Source organism: Equus quagga, chromosome 4, assembly GCF_021613505.1.
Source record: "Equus quagga isolate Etosha38 chromosome 4, UCLA_HA_Equagga_1.0, whole genome shotgun sequence".
Lineage (NCBI taxonomy): Eukaryota > Metazoa > Chordata > Mammalia > Perissodactyla > Equidae > Equus > Equus quagga.
In genome coordinates this window covers 48,891,397-48,906,558 of record NC_060270.1, presented here as the reverse complement: position 1 = coordinate 48,906,558, position 15,162 = coordinate 48,891,397, and the positions used below count along the sequence as shown (strand labels likewise).

Here is a 15,162-nt window from a genome sequence, read left to right as displayed (position 1 = left end):
TAAAGCCTTAAATCCGCCACATAAATATTCCAAAACCAACTCAGAGCAGAAAGCTGACGGCTGGAGAGAAAGCACAATCAGAGGGATTATTCTAAGGCTTTGAGGGAGCAGGGAACTCGTTTCTTGACCTTCTGTACTGAAAGGCTCCTTTTCATCTGGTTTCAATTCTCTTGTTTGTGCACCTTGCCATATTTATTATTGAATTCCTGATTTCTTCTTCTTGTTTCATGTTCCGTGTTCCAATGATTTATGAGAAATGGCTGATCTAGATGTTATCTTTGGCATCCAGCAAGTGCACAGAGTCCCTCAAGAATGCCGAGAGAATAAATGTGTGTGGAGCTGCACAATGCCCAGCCTGAACAGATGTCCATCAATTCATGAAAAATGCCAGCTGATGATGCTTTAATAAGATGCATTTTTCTTCTTAAACACAGCAGCAGCAAGGGTGTTTACGAAATCACAGATATTTTTTCCCTCTTTGGTGGATGATTGTTGTTAGAAATGATAAACCTAAAATAGTCCTAAAATAGTGATTTAAGAGGAAATCTGGTCGAAGATAGGTTTTTTTCAGTTTAGCTCAAGATGAAGTAGTGCGTTTTCTCTATTGGATCTGACTGGTTTGGTTTGGTTTGAACCATGCGGATGACATTTCAGTCAATTTCTAAACACCTCCATAAAGATGATCTAGGTTATAAGTGTGTAGAGAATAAGAGGGTTTTTTAATGGTGACCAGCTTTCTCTTGTTAAATTAAGTGAAAAGTAAATAGCAAGTTGAACGTGCTAGAAGAAAATCATCTAATTAGATAAATTTTGCAGGCTAATCAAAATATTTGAGGTATTTCCCCTACACTTCTTCCTCTCCACTAGAGGGGGTTAACACATCCCCAGAAAACATTGCTCCTCCGGAACCTTATCTTTCTAGGCAAGTCCTTCTGCATCACCAAAATACTGTATCCAACACCCCAAAGCAGACCTGTATACAGGTTCCCTAATAGGCTCACTGTTTTGACTTTGCCCACAGAAATGAATAATTTTCAAATGACTACAGGATGAGATGAGTCAATATATCAAGTCCAAATTATTTAAAATTACATTCTTCATTCATTTCCGTCTTATTTCTCAGAGAAAAACCAGAAAAGTAATATTGAGAATAAAGACATGTATAGAGGTTAAGGAGCATATAATAAACAGTGTTATTGCAATAGAATTTATATGATAGCAAAAGGAGAAAAGAAGTCCCCTTTTTTAATGAAAGTACGAAAGAGAATGGATGCTTTTCTCTGTTTCTTCACATACACGTATCAGCTATGATGGAATGCCTGGAGCAATGAATATCCTTCTAGTTTGGTAGTTAAACAAATTAAGCAAGGAAGTAATTAAAGATTATTTTAATACATCAAATGTTCATGTCTGCAGTTCCAAATACTGAAATCCTAGGATATTTAAGAAATAATTGAAGATTTCCCCTGTAAGCAAGAATTTTTAAAGGACACATATACTTCAATCTTGGCTAAGGGCAAATCTTTGATTTCCAGGGTTTTTCTTTATAGAGCTCATCAATTTAATTTCCAAAACTCAAAGTTAAACATCGTAGGCCACCAAATGTTTATTTCCAGCTAGTAGGATTAAGTATTGTTTTCATTTTCTTCTTTATGATTTCCTATTTTGTATCATTTTTATAGTGTTTATTTTTGTTTTTATAGTGTTTATTACTTTCATAATTGGGGAAAGGTTATTGAAAAAAAATCCTGAGTGGCCAAAGACACACATGGAAGTAGTCCACAAGCGCATGGCATCGTGATGAAGAAACAAGTTTTGTTGAGATAGGTTTTCATAAGGATGGCTACTTACCTATTCTGCATTCTGGGATTCAGAAACATAGCCATAAGTGTAATGTTGTATCCATCTAGGTTAGGCATCTAAGTGTCTTTTCTAAGAACTTTATAAAAAGTTCGACTAAGAAGAACCAATCCCACGCTAAGAAATGATTTGTGATAAAGTTCACAAACATTTAAACAAAGCCCAACAGCAAAACAAAAATAATACCATATAAATAAAACCATATTGTCTCCAAACTCTTCTCTCTCGGATACGGAAGAAATTATGAATCAGAAATGATTAGAGAAATTACTAGCAACGCCTGAGTTCCATCCAGATTCATGTATTCTCACAGCCTCGTTCACTCTCTGCCGCGGCTCCCTCTCTGTGCCCCTGGCTGGACCACGTCACGTGCTAGTCTCAGTCCTCACTCAAACATTTCATTTCTTTATATTGTGCTTGAATTCCTAGTCTTTCTGTCTCCAATTGTTTCAGTCTTAGACTTTAAGAAACAATGTCTTCTTTAATTACATTGCTGATCCCCAGCTACTATGGTCTCTAATGGCTGCATCACAGACCTTTGCAGATACAACTCTGTTCAAATGCCATAAATGTCCACTGTTGTTTCCAGTTACAAAACACCTTCTTCTCTCTCAGACAACGGGTGCAGAGGGGTTTTTAGACTCCTGGACCTGCCAGGCAGCGCACTGTTTTCCTTCATAATGAAGATATAGGCTGTCACTCATCCTTACAGGCTGACTCTGTCTCGGCCCAATGCCAGTAAGTACTTAGGCCTCTGCCCTGTTTTATACAAGAAATACAGTCATTCCTAACATTTTGAGATTTGTTTTAAAAAGTAGACTTTACTACCGATTTCAAAGGGGAAACAGAAAAGAGGTCTTACATTACGCATCCTCAGTTAACTACTACCAACATCCAAATCAGAGCTGACTCTTCCCCCACTCTCCAGCTCTGTGCCAGCTGGGGTTTTCCTTGTCACCCTCCATCCTCCAGAGGCCCCCAGCCCCACCAGCTCCCTTTTCTTCTCACCCCCAACCTGCATTATTATATACCCAGTTGTCAGCAAATTAAAAGCCTTCTTAAAAAGTGAAGGGGGATTATGAATAACAATTTTATTTTCTCCTGTTATTTCACATTAAGTGCTCACAACAAGCTTTCATGATGGGTTTCATCATCCCCAGTTTATACGGAGGGAAGTCTGGTGTACAGACCCACGTTCTCTTTCCAGAGCTTCATTCTAAACTACTATACAATGTCTATTTCCTTGTACAATCATAAGATGTCTGTAGAACCCTCACAAAAATGGGTGCGAAATACCCAAACTTCAAAATCCAGACAGATACAAATACAGAGATGGCTTTTATGATGCAAGGCAAGAAATAACCTCCTAATTATATTTGTGTTTATTTGTCTCGTTGTTTTAATAATGAAGGAAAACATCTCAAGTTCAAGTCCAACTTTGAAATTTCCTCCCTTAAAAAAAATGCTAGGACAGCTTATATATCCTACGTATCAGTCACATAAGAAGAAGAAATCATTTTCAGGCATCAAGCATTTATGCAGAGTAACATTAAGCCACACATTCTTAACCTCCAACATTTCTAAAGACGCATGCAGTAGTAAATAAATTGTGTGATGGGGCAATAGAAATAGAAATACAGTTGGTGAAGATTCTACACTTTACAATCTGGACTTGAGAACTGAAAAAAGAGAGACTAATAAAAGAGAAACCTGCACCCTCATTATTAGTCCTTATCAAGTAAGGGAACGGTGACTCGCCTGAGGCGTGAGCAACTATGGGATACAGAAGGAGAACAGTGATGAACCTGAATGAAGCGGAAAAAATGATCAGGCCCGGCTCTGGGGAAATACTGGTCAAAATACGTCTTCTGGCAAACTCTCAACGTCTTCCCCTGCACCATGCTTCCAGTTTGTTCTACATCCTTGCCTGTAACCCAAAAATGCTTCCCTTTTCTTGCTTTTGAACAGAAGAAACACATTTGACAAAGCAAAAGCTAGGTATGACGTGGTGAGGGGGAAAGCTAGCTTATGCATAGTGGCTGCACTGGCAGTGGGAGCTGCTAGGCACTTATCTATAGGAATGAGACCTCCATGTGCTCTGACTCAGGTAGATGGGGAAAGAGGCCACTCTCCCATATGCAGCTGGATTGTAAGGGGTGTATCAGTCAGAATGGGCTAGATTTTGCTGCAGAAACAAACTTCAAAAATCTCAGGGGCTTAAAACAGCAACGTTTATTTCTTGCTCCCATGTAGGCCTGGATCGCAGATTGGCAAGGACGTTCTGCTCACTCAGTGATCAGGGATGCAGGCTGATGGAGAGACCATCTTAATGCACGCTTCCACAATCACCCAGGCACGAAAAGGGGAAGGAGTAAAACATACGTTGCCTCTTAAAGCTTCCACCCAAAAGTGACATCTGTCACTTTGCTCTCACATTTCATTGGCCCAGGCAAGTCACATGGTCGTGGTTAGCTTCAACGGGAGTTGGAAATGTGCATTCTCACCATGGCCCAGAAAGAGGAGAAGTGGAATGTTTGGGAACAGGCCTAATGACTACCACAAGGAACCTCAATGCTAATTTAAGAAGGGAGAGGTGGCAGATTGTCCTCCATCAATTTCTCTGCCTCCAAAGAAGGCCACAAAGGCTGTCCACAGGCCCCCACGCAATGCATCAGCCATCTTGGATTAGTTTCACCATTCTTTAATGAAGAGAGATTAGAATCAACATCAGAAATTCTCTGTACATCTAACTCTATACTAACTAAAACCCATATAACAACGTTAGGCTTAGTCAATTGCATATTCTTCCTTACCAAGGTGGATTCAATCGTTTCCAGGTAATGCTTTTAGTCATCTTTAAATAAAAATCTTGAGTAAAGAGTCATATCAAAAAGTATTAAGAAAGGGAACATCCTGTTTAGGCATCTGACAATTGTATTCGAGATCCTTAGGACCCACTTTCTTATACTGCCAGTTAAAATATAATTTGACACAATCCTTTTAGAAAGAAATGTGGCAATATGTGTCAAGGGCCTTAAATTGTCCCTCATTCTTTTACCTAGCAATTCAACTGTTGGAAATTTATGCTAAAAAGTCCCAAATGTTTACAAACAAAACATTATGTTCATTGCCCTACTGTTTATAGTAGTAAATAATTTTAAGGAACCAACATGTTCAATAACAGAGAAATGATTTAAGCAAATTATGGTAAATCTGTATGAGGCATTGAACAAAAAGTGTTTGTTGGGAAAGGGATTATACAATATTAACTAAAAAATAAGGATAAAAAATTATTCATGTAGCATGATCAAAACTTTGTTGAATGTATCTATATTATATAATATTTATTTTGTACATATTTGGACATCCATTGTGAGAAGACCACTTCACACAATGGTCCTAAAGAAGACCTTTTCCCTTTGGATATGATTCACGTTATGAATGTACAACCAAAGGATTAGTACTGTTTTTTAATTAATGACACAGACTGCCACTACTTTGCTGACAACGTGAGGGCATGTTGAAACATTTTAAGTTGATTTTGGAAAGTTGGAAGATAGAGGCAAAACATATTTATATATATATATAAAAGGAACACTAGGTAATTCATTTGGCAAAAACCCATTTTCAACATTTTTGGAAGATATTGATTTGGTATAAAAAGAGCTAGCAGGAAAAGACCCAGCAGACACATTATAAACACTGAGACTGTTCTGGAGCATAATTCTTGGATGCGTGTATATATTTAAAAAATGTATGTATATATTTTTAAAATGTCTATATATGATGCCTTTAATACATCAATGCATACAAGATTAAGGCTAGTTGTTATATAATAATTATGAAGTTTAGTAAATGGTTACAATCAAAAAAAAATTTGAAGGGAATTGAAATGATTTAAGCTGGGAATAGAAATCTGAGAAGAAAATCATTAGTTATTTAACAAGGTAAAGGTAAAATGTTGATGAGCTGTTCTTTTAACGGTCATTAACACTGACTCTTAAATATCTACTGAAAGCAGACAGATTTAAGACAAGTTACAAGGCATTTCCCAAGTAGCAAAGTAACAACATTCTGGAATATAATGCCAAGGAAGTGAGGCAGTCTCCCTCCATAGGGTTTGTTTTGTCTGAAGGAGAGGAAAGATGGCAGCCTGTCGTTCAGAGTCCGCGGTGATTTTGTGTTGCCTGGGGATGACTGAATGATTTCTCCACTGTTTTTTCAGTTTGAGCTGTAGGTGCCCTGTCCTCTACATTATTTTTCTGACTTGTTGAAGACAGCAGAAAACCAAGACATTCTTTTCAAAAGGAAATTAGAAGGTTTATTTCCAGTCATACTACCTACAATGAACTAATTTTGGAATTTTTTGTTATTTCTTACAGTAACTTCAGAAATAACTTTTTGCATACTTATTTTTTTTTGCTTACTAAAAAAGAATTTATCACAGGTTCAAAATCTCTTTTCTGAAAGCCCTGGAGACAACTGTGTTTTGGAATTCGCTGCTTTTCTGATTTTAAAAAATAATGTGATACAAATGTCATTTATTATGTAACATTCCCAGTGCATTCGGGGCAGTATCCATAATCAAATACACTAATATTTCTGCAGTGATAGATACAAATATTCACACTGTGTGAGGTAAAGACTATAAATAATCTCACATCAATTTAGGTTACATTTTCCCATCAAACAAATTACACAAATCTGGTTTTCAGAACGAGTTGCAAGACAAAATATAGAATGCCCGATTAAATCTGAATTTCAGATAAACAACAACTAATTTTTTAGTATATGTCCCAAATATTGCATAGAACACATTTATATCAGAAAAGTTAACTCAGTGTTCATCTAGAATTCAAATTCAACTGAGTTTCCTGGTTTTTTTATTTTCAAAATCTGGCTTTTTGGATTTCAGAATTGGAAACAAGTGACTGTGGATCTCCATCTAGAAATATCCTAACTGAAATACTATGAACAGCTACTCTTCTAGGAGGAGAGCGTGGGTTGTGCCTTTTGAAGAAAGACACAAAAAACAAAGTTTTATTAAATATTCTTTATATTAATAGTGTGTAAAATATAAGACCAATGCAAAGGCACCCATATTAACAAGTCAAGATATTTCAAAAGTTAGAAATAACATGACTACTTGAAAAACAGTTTTAATTTGCAGTTCCTTCCTGTTCCACCTTAAAATTCATCATCTATAAAGCATTCCTTTTATAAAATGCATAAAATTCTCCTGTAACAAAGATATAGCTCCATCTAATGGAAAAAATATCCAATTACAGCCCTTCATGGAGCTAAGAGTATTTCTACAAGTGTTAGTAAAACTATAAAGTGTGTGTAGGTGACACACACATTAGATGGTTTTCTGTGCCTCTCCTTTTTTTTGAAGTCAACTAGAACTCAAAGGTCCTTAGTCAGAGTTTTTGCAAGATCTGCTCTTTTCCTTAGATTTGGACTGTGGAATAAATATATTTATAAGTGTAAATACATAACCACCAGCATCCTAAGCTCATTCCTACCCTATGCCCTATTCAGCTACAAAATGTAACCTTGAAAGTGTTTCGTTTTCTGCCCTTGAGATCATGGCCTCTTCAGAGACGGAAAGGGCGTTAGAGATTATCTAAACCAATGGTTCTCTGCCCTCGCTGAGTAGTAGAATCATCCAGGAAAGTTAGAAAATACTACTGCCTGGGCCCACCAACAGAAATTCTTATTTAACTGATCTTGGGTAAGGCCCAGGCTTGGGAATTGCGTAGTAACTCCCCCCATTGATTCTAATGTGCAGCCAGGGTTAGGCCCCTGTGAATCCTAAGACAGTCCACATGTTTTACATTTGAGGAAACCAGGCCCCATTGAAGGGAAGTGATTCTCTAACCTATGATGTTAGAGACTCTGACATATAAGAAATCACACTTCTTTTCATTGTATCATGGTGTTCTAACCCACCCGTTAAACTTTCATCTAAGAAGATATAGCAGGAAAAAAACTCAAACTCAATGACATCAAACCAGAAATAAGAATTGTCTTCACTTCTGAGAATCTGACCTCCAGGTTCAAATTGCTTTCTTTCATCCCTCTCTCCATTCCATCATCAGACCGGCTGGTGCTTTTGTGAGCTCTGCAAGGGCAGCTACTGGGTCTGTCTTATTTACCACTGTAGTCCTAGCACTGAGTACCATGTTTGGCTCATGGGAACACATCAATAAATATTTACTAATCTAAATAAACGAAACCAGGGTCTCTTGGGTCCACCTACTCCTTCCTCTCAGACCAAACCTTCAGTTCCTCCTGCCTCGGTGACTGTTATGGTCTCTTTGCTAATTTCTTTTTTGCTGATTTCCTAGTCTTCATTCTCTCCCAACTAATACATTCTGCATGTTACTTTCAGACTAATTTTCCTAAAACATGGCATTTACCATTTCATTCCCTTGCCCAAAAACACAGGTCTATGTTTTAGTTTCTTCCTTACTCTCACCCCACCCTACCCATCCGACCTTTTTCCTCACTGTGCCCCAGTCCCTTCCATTCACACGATGTTCATAACTCCATTTCCTTCTGCTCCTTCATACTTTAGTGCCTTGAAGTAGTGGAACAAACAGAGGCCGTGGAATCAGACCGAGAGAGTAGGTGGTTTAGATTCTAGCTCAGCTGCTTAATCGCTCTGACCCTCAATTAATTAATCTATAAAAATATGCTATATATAATTAAAGGGAATGTAGCCCTGGGTTACCTTTTGGCCTAAGTCATTTTGGTTTGGGTTTTCTGTCATCTGCAACCTTGTGAGTCCTACCTCTTGAAAAAGAGAAAAGCAGCAAGGAGCTGGCCCGGCACTCACAGGCAGACCAAAGTATCCTGTTAAACACAGAAAATTTCACAAAACATTAACATCAGACAAAGTCACTCTGTGACCGTGAAAGAGCAAGACAAATCAAGGCAATTTGGTAATCATGTCTGAGCACAGACAGAAACCAGAACACTGTCCAAACCACAAAAATGATTAAATAGTCCCTTTTTCTGGCTAATATAAGGGACTACTGTTGCTTTATTATTACGACTTCAGCCCTAATTTATTCTTTCCATCTCCTAGGTAAGATTCATAAACAAACCCAATCACAGAATGACTCCTACTTCCTGATAGCACTCAACCTTGAGCAAACTCCTGCTGCCTTAAACCCTCCCTAAATCACCTAACACGAGCTGCGATTCTGTAATAAACCCCTTTCAAGACCTTTATACCAAGATGCCCCCATAGTGCCTCATGGTGTGCAGACTCTCTCATTGCTGTGTGCCACCAAATCCAAATGCATTGGACGACAGGTGTGTTTCTAGCCATCTTGGAGTGATGGGCGTCAACATTCTATAAAGTGTTTCTCGAAGTGATTACGAACTCAGGCTCTAGAGCCAAACCACAAACAGCAGTTTTGTGTTCTGGCTTCTCCATTTCCTGATTAGTTACTTTAAGTTTCTGTGCATGGTTTTCTTTATTTATCAGATGGGAAAATTAAAGTACCAACTAAGTCATTACAGGTAAAGCCCCCAAAAACATTAGCTATTCTTTTTATGAGTTCTGGCCAGAGATTCTTGCATGTCCTCGGTCCTTCCTGTGTAAGCCCTCCAGGCCATGGGCTTTATAGGCCTATAAAGAATTATGAATTTGAAGGGGAGCAGAATATGCCACCCCAAAATACACTACTTTGCCATGTTGATTATTTTGAATTAGAATTACCTGAGAAACAGCTGGTGCAGAAAGGCCACCGTGATCCTTCTTTGTCCCCCTGAAAGCAGGAAATAAATCTCCCATGTGAAAGGTGCCGTCCCTGGACCAGGAGGGTGGGAGGCATCCATACCAGCAGAGCTGGGGAAGCTAGCGCTGAGAAGACTGTATAAACAAATCTTGTTACTTCTTCACTAAATTACCATCTCAAGCCCCTTCGTCTTGTCAATTCTTCACCAATTTATTGTTTCTTTATCTAAAAGGTATCAAAGCTTCCTACTTTGTAACTTCTTTGAATCTCATATTTAACGGGGCTCCCATACATACAAAATTAAATTTGTTTTTCTCCTGTTAATCTGTCTTATGTCAATTTAATTATTAGGACAGCCAAAGAACCTGAAAGGAAAGAAGGGAAAAGTTTTCCTCCCCTACAAATGGTATGCAAAACCTTGTGTAAATTGGGTGTGTGCATTTTTCTGGGGAGAGATTGAGAATCCTCATTAAAGGAGGCTGTGACCCACTAAAGGTTACGAAGCTTTCTGTGTACTGCCACCTACTTTCCCCCAAGGACTAGGGACCTTTGCTCCAATGTTTTCCCCAGAATGAGCCCAAACTAACCTTGTGCCAGAAGTGCTCTCTCAGCTGCTGTCTCCACTCAGCACTTAAACTGAGCCTGAACAAAACATAGCTTTCACCATCAACAAAAAAAGCCTGCCCATGAGGTTTCCATGCATTTTTTTAAACAAATAATGGCACGATATAACAGAAGAGAAATGAGGGGCTGAGAGTAGAGTCAGAGAGAAATGGCATCAAATAAAAAATTTATTCCTTCAAAATTTTGAGTTTATCTCTTTAGCCTTCTTGTTAAATAAGAATAATTCAAAGTTTTCTTACTGATTTTATTTTTCCAAACTTATGTTTATTTATCACACCATTTAGAAGGGAAGAATCTTTTGTTCTGGAAGCACTTCAGTTGACATTACTCAATACTAATTTTATAAAGAAACAGACCATGTCTTCCTTGTTTCAGGTACTTGAATAAGAACTAGTATAATCAAAGGTCAATTTATTTGGAAAATATCTCCCTCTTGAGGGCATTACTATCTATGCATCAATATATTATAAACTTTAGTGCTCTGATACATGCCAGTGGGTGGAAACAGAGGCAAATTAGTACAAACATTTTGAAGAATAATTTGGCAACATCTATTAACACTTCAAAACCCACGAGTACTAAGACCTATAGACAAGGACAGTCATGGAAGCACTATGTGCAATCACAGAAACTAAGCCACTTAACTGTCCAGCTCTAGGTGACCAGTCAAATAAAGTATGATAATACACACAATGAAATAACATGTAACTATTAAAACTTAGAATATCTATATATACTGACATGGAATTATCTCCAAGACATGCTTGCACGTACATACTTGTACATGCATAAAAATACCTCCAGATGAATGTTCGTAATAGTCATTGACTCTGAGAAAAGAAATGGGTCAGGGAGAGGAAAACATATTTTTCACTGTATACCCTTTTACGTATAAATAGATTTTTTAACCATCTTTACATATTATCTGTAAGTCAAAAATCCAATAAATTAAATGCTTTGTAAAGTTTTGAAGTAGAACTTATAGACAGAAAGCACATAAAACATAAGTGTAAAGGACAACAAATTTTTACAAAGTTAACATACCCATGTAACAAAAACTCACATCAAGGAAAAAAGCACTACAGGTATATATTTAAAAGAAAAACCCCAGCCATTTTATTTTATTTTATTTTATTTTTTTTTTTTGAGGAAGATTAGCCGTGAGCTAACTGCTGCCAATCCTCCTCTTTTCGCTGAGGAACGGTGGTCCTGAGCTAACATCCTCACTCATCTTCCTCTACTTTATACTGGAATGCCTACCACAGCATGGTGTGCCAAGTGGTGCCATGTCTGCACCTGGGATCCGAACCCAGCGAACCCCGGGCGGCCAAAGCCAAACGTGCGCACTTAACCAATGCGACACCGGGCCGGCCCCGTTTTATCATTTTATGTGTAAATATTTCAGTAAGGGTCCTTTGTGAAAGAATTTTAATCAAAAATGGAACTGGAGGATATGAAATGGGGAATCTCACTCATGTGCCCTCAGGAAAATGACACTTAGGAACTGAGAGACAGATTTCCCATAAATGGCGGGTTTACAGAAGATGGAAACTCATCTTCTGATCGATGAACAAACATCTGCCAAGAATCCCTCCCCATCTTCAAGCGAATGAGCTTACTGCTTGGACTCTGGCTGGACGTCCCCGTCTTTGCACTCCTGGCCGGCAAATACAACCTGCCCCACACCCTCGCCAGACTCGCTTGTAGCTCGCTACAGTTTGTGTGTCCCGAATTGCAACTCCTCTGCTATTCCCAAATAAACTCAATTTCTGGTAATTTGAGCTTGCCTCAGTTTACCTGTTTATTAGGTTGACTCTCTGAACAGATAAAAGCATAAACATAATACCGTTATCACACCCAATAAAATTAACAATAATTAAATTTTTAAATATTTAATGCTTAAATATTTTAATACTCAATTCATGTTCAGTTTTCTTTGCTCACCTCAAAAATATCTATTTACATTTGATTTGTTTGAATCATAATCCCAAAAGGTCCACATATTATATTTGGTTGATTTTTCTCTGAAGTCTTTTTATTCTGTAACAATCCCATCCCTTGTGGTTAATACTATTGCTTTGTTGTTGGACAAAGTGGTCATTTGCAGTCATGCATTGCTTCACGATGGGGATACATTCTAAGAAATGTGTCGTTAGGCAATTTCATCATTGCATAAACATCATAGAGTGTACTTACGCAAACCTGGATGGTGTAGCCTACTACACACCTAGGCTATATTGCTCCTACTACAAACCTGCACAACATGTTACTGTACTGAATACTGTAGGCAATTGTAACACAATGCTAAGTATTCATGTATCTAAACATAGAAAAGCTACAGTAAAAATACAGCATAAGAGATTTTAAAAATGGCGCACCTATATAGAGCCCTTCCCATGAATGGAGCTTGCAGGACTGAAAGTTGCCCTGAGTAAGTCATCGAATGAGCGGTGAGGGAATGTGGAGGCTAGGACATCACCGTACACTGCTGTAGGCTTTATCAACACTGTACACAAGCTAAACTAAATTTATAAAAAAATGTTTTTCTTCAAGAATAAATTAACCTCAGCTTACAGTAACTTTTTTACTTTTAAACTTTTTGATATTTTTAAATTTTTTGACTCTTTTGTGCTAATACTTAGCTTAAAACACAGACACATTGTACAGATGTACAAAAATATTTTTTCTTTATATCATTATTCTATGAGATTTTTACTATTTTTAAAGTTGTTGTTGTTTTTTATTTGTAAAGCTTTCTTGTTAAAAACTAAGACACAAACCCTCACATTAGCCTAGACCAACACAGAGTCAGGATCATCAACATCACTGTCTTCCAGCTCCACATCTTGTCCCACTGGAAGGTCTTCAGGGGCAATAAAATGCATGAATTCGTCATCTCCTAGGGTAACAATGCCTTCTTCTGGAATACTCCTGAAGGACCTGCCTGAGGCTCTTGAGGAGGTGCCACTCTTTTCAGAAATATGTCCATGGTGATTTGCTTGGTTTGTTTCTTTTTTTCATCTGTTGACACAAAATAACCGATAACCATTCTATAGATAAGAGAGAGAAGGTGAGTTTTACTTGAGCCAGAGTGAGGATTACCATCTGGAAAGGGCTTTTCCAGAAAGGAAGAAAGCATTCTGGAGAAGCATGGTTTCCAGTACAGTCTTACACCTTTTTAGAACAGAGAACATATATTACACATGCTCAGGGCCAGCCCGGTGGTGCAGCAATTAAGTTTGTATGGTCGACTTCAGTGGCCCAGGGTTTGCCACTTCGGATCCCAGGTGTGGACCTATGCACCACTTGTCAAGCCATGCTGTCACAGGCGTCCCACATATAAAGTAGAGGAAGATGGACACAGGTGTAGGCTCAGGGCCAATCTCCCTTAGCCTAAAAATGGAGGATTGGTGGCAGATGTTAGCTCAAGGCTAATCTTCCTCAAAAAAAAAAAAAAAAGAGGTACATTACACATGCCCAGGATACATAGTCATCAAAATTTCAAAGAGGTATTCAGCTGCAAACCAGCAGGTCAACATGATCCTGATGTCCAGAAAGGGATTAACAGGGCATTGAAAGGGAAGTATGCATTCTTATCTCAATAGACTGCATTCCTTATTTTAATGGTTAAAGCACATGTGCAATGTGTGTTTTATAGGCCATAAATCAGGCTTCTTTAGTTCAAGCCAAATCAGTTTTTGAACCCATATACCTCAATATGTTACCAAGCAATGGGCTCACTCTGCTTGCTGCAAGTCTAGCCAAAAGATCAGGAGGCAAGTTGGTGGAATAGAAAGGGTTTATTCATCTTTTCCAGCAAAGATGGAAGATGGTGGACTAGTGTCCTTAAAGCCCATCTTACAGAACGAAGACTACAGGCCAGTTATACAGGGGCTGGTCTCTGGGTGGGGCAGACATCTGGTCTTCATTCCTGATAATCTTTTGCTTTAGTGGATACACATCAGAGACCAGAGCAATGCCCCATACTCTGAATTAATTTAAAGATAATAAGAACAAAATCTTTAATATGTAAAGATTAGTGTTTACACGAATGGTGCCAACAAATATATGAAAATCTCTTATCACATCATAGATTTGCTTGTAAGCAGACAAAGCACCATGAGCATCCTTCTCTATTAATGAAAACCTTTTGGTGTTGGGGTCCATGTTTTCAAGCTTTTAAAGGAGCTTCTTGAAGTCTGCGAAAGCTTCTGCTAAATGCTTCACCGTGAATTCTCTTGGGAGATCTTATTTTTCTTCTCCTGCAGTTTCCTTTTCTCTTGCCTCTTCTTCAGCTATGCCTTCCTGTTCTAAATTCCAACAACTCCTCATTAGACAGTTCCCCAGGAACCACTGCTAGGAGTTCCTCAATGTCATCCTCATTCACACGCAGGTTAAAGCTGTTTGCCATCACAACCACAGCCTTCTTGTAACCTCCTCATCCTTGGCAAATCCTTTAAAGTCATGGACAAACCTTTTGAGTGTCTTCTTCCAGATGCCATTCATACACTCCTGGGTGACATCACTCCAAACCCAAGCAAGGTTCTTGATGCAGTCATAGATGCTGTAATCCTCCCAGAATTGCATCAGTGTCTTCTCAGTGTCTTCCTCAGTTGTAGCAATAGTCTGGGCAAAGGTCATCCTCAGGTAGTAGGCCTTAAAAGCTGCTGTAACTCCTTGATCCATAGGTTGGAACAAAGAGGTGATGTTTGGAGGGAGAAACACTGCTTTGATATTGATGAAGATCACCAATAAAGGAGGATGTCAGCAGCATTAGCAACAATAAGAAAAATCTTGAAAGTATGTTATTCTCCACACAGTACTTCTCCATTTTGCTGGCATAGCATCTCAGGAGGGCATCTTGGAAGAGGTGCTGGGTCATCCATGTTTTCTAATTGTTCCTGCAGTACACTGGCAGTGTGTGCTT

The 15,162-nt window shown here is 38.4% G+C and overlaps 1 pseudogene; it reads right to left on the bottom strand.

Annotated features, from left to right (window-relative positions):
- LOC124238656 (UV radiation resistance-associated gene protein-like) overlaps positions 1-14,921 on the bottom strand; it is a 68,367-nt pseudogene extending 53,446 nt beyond the window's left edge.
- Positions 14,922-15,162: the final 241 nt, after the last annotated feature.